General features: G+C 45.4%; 1 protein-coding gene across 1 annotated transcript in view; it reads left to right on the forward strand.

Annotated features, from left to right (window-relative positions):
- Positions 1-2,500, forward strand: part of LOC141327161 (E3 ubiquitin-protein ligase TRIM35-like) — a 308,396-nt gene that overhangs the window by 209,512 nt on the left and 96,384 nt on the right. The gene's annotated exons all lie outside the window — the stretch shown is intronic.

Below are 2,500 nucleotides of genomic sequence, written 5' to 3' on the forward strand. Positions count from 1 at the left end.
AAACCCAGCTTGATGACCAGTTAAAACCAGCCTAGGCTGGTTGGATGGTCTTAGCTAATTTAAGATGGAAGAAGTTGGTTTTAGCCGGTCGAAAGTGGCCAAAACCTCTCTAAAACCAGCTTGCTGACCAGTTAAAACCAGCCTAGGCTGGTTGGATGGTCTTAGCTAATTTAAGATGGAAAAAGTTGGTTTTAGCTGGTCGAAAGTGGCCAAAACCTCTCTAAAACCAGCTTGCTAAACAGCTAAAACCACCCTAGGCTGGTCTTAGCTAGTTTAAGATGGAAGTAGTTGGCCAAAACCTCTCTAAACCCAGCTTGCTGACCAGTTAAAACCAGCCTAGGCTGGTTGGCTGGTCTTAGCTAGTTTAAGATGGAAGTAGTTGGATTTAGCTGGTGGAAAGTGGCCAAAACCCCTCTAAACCCAGCTTGCTGACCAGTTAAAACCAGCCTAGGCTGGTTGGCTGGTCTTAGCTAGTTTAAGATGGAAATAGTTGGTTTCAGCTGGTAGAAAGTGGCCAAAACCTCTCTAAACCCAGCTTGATGACCAGTTAAAACCAGCCTAGGCTGGTTGGATGGTCTTAGCTAATTTAAGATGGAAGAAGTTGGTTTTAGCTGGTCGAAAGTGGCCAAAACCTCTCTAAAACCAGCTTGCTAAACAGCTAAAACCACCCTAGGCTGGTCTTAGCTAGTTTAAGATGGAAGTAGTTGGCCAAAACCTCTCTAAACCCAGCTTGCTGACCAGTTAAAACCAGCCTAGGCTGGTTGGCTGGTCTTAGCTAGTTTAAGATGGAAGTAGTTGGATTTAGCTGGTGGAAAGTGGCCAAAACCCCTCTAAACCCAGCTTGCTGACCAGTTAAAACCAGCCTAGGCTGGTTGGCTGGTCTTAGCTAGTTTAAGATGGAAATAGTTGGTTTCAGCTGGTAGAAAGTGGCCAAAACCTCTCTAAACCCAGCTTGATGACCAGTTAAAACCAGCCTAGGCTGGTTGGATGGTCTTAGCTAATTTAAGATGGAAGAAGTTGGTTTTAGCAGGTCGAAAGTGGCCAAAACCTCTCTAAAACCAGCTTGCTAAACAGCTAAAACCACCCTAGGCTGGTCTTAGCTAGTTTAAGATGGAAGTAGTTGGCCAAAACCTCTCTAAACCCAGCTTGCAGACCAGTTAAAACCAGCCTAGGCTGGTTGGCTGGTCTTAGCTAGTTTAAGATGGAAGTAGTTGGATTTAGCTGGTGGAAAGTGGCCAAAACCCCTCTAAACCCAGCTTGCTGACCAGTTAAAACCAGCCTAGGCTGGTTGGCTGGTCTTAGCTAGTTTAAGATGGAAATAGTTGGTTTCAGCTGGTAGAAAGTGGCCAAAACCTCTCTAAACCCAGCTTGATGACCAGTTAAAACCAGCCTAGGCTGGTTGGATGGTCTTAGCTAATTTAAGATGGAAGAAGTTGGTTTTAGCTGGTCGAAAGTGGCCAAAACCTCTCTAAAACCAGCTTGCTGACCAGTTAAAACCAGCCTAGGCTGGTTGGATGGTCTTAGCTAATTTAAGATGGAAAAAGTTGGTTTTAGCTGGTCGAAAGTGGCCAAAACCTCTCTAAAACCAGCTTGCTAAACAGCTAAAACCACCCTAGGCTGGTCTTAGCTAGTTTAAGATGGAAGTAGTTGGCCAAAACCTCTCTAAACCCAGCTTGCTGACCAGTTAAAACCAGCCTAGGCTGGTTGGCTGGTCTTAGCTAGTTTAAGATGGAAGTAGTTGGATTTAGCTGGTGGAAAGTGGCCAAAACCCCTCTAAACCCAGCTTGCTGACCAGTTAAAACCAGCCTAGGCTGGTTGGCTGGTCTTAGCTAGTTTAAGATGGAAATAGTTGGTTTCAGCTGGTAGAAAGTGGCCAAAACCTCTCTAAACCCAGCTTGATGACCAGTTAAAACCAGCCTAGGCTGGTTGGATGGTCTTAGCTAATTTAAGATGGAAGAAGTTGGTTTTAGCTGGTCGAAAGTGGCCAAAACCTCTCTAAAACCAGCTTGCTAAACAGCTAAAACCACCCTAGGCTGGTTTTAGCTAGTTTAAGATGGAAGTAGTTGGCCAAAACCTCTCTAAACCCAGCTTGCCGACCAGTTAAAACCAGCCTAGGCTGGTTGGCTGGTCTTAGCTAGTTTAAGATGGAAGTAGTTGGATTTAGCTGGTGGAAAGTGGCCAAAACCCCTCTAAACCCAGCTTGCTGACCAGTTAAAACCAGCCTAGGCTGGTTGGCTGGTCTTAGCTAGTTTAAGATGGAAGTAGTTGGATTTAGCTGGTGGAAAGTGGCCAAAACCTCTCTAAACCCAGCTTGATGACCAGTTAAAACCAGCCTAGGCTGGTCTTAGCTAGTTTAAGATGGAAGTAGTTGGCCAAAACCTCTCTAAACCCAGCTTGCTGACCAGTTAAAACCAGCCTAGGCTGGTCTTAGCTAGTTTAAGATGGAAGTAGTTGGCCAAAACCTCTCTAAACCCAGCTTGCTGACCAGTTAAAACCAGCC

This window comes from Garra rufa, chromosome 1, assembly GCF_049309525.1.
Source record: "Garra rufa chromosome 1, GarRuf1.0, whole genome shotgun sequence".
In the NCBI taxonomy this organism is placed as follows: Eukaryota; Metazoa; Chordata; class Actinopteri; order Cypriniformes; family Cyprinidae; genus Garra; species Garra rufa.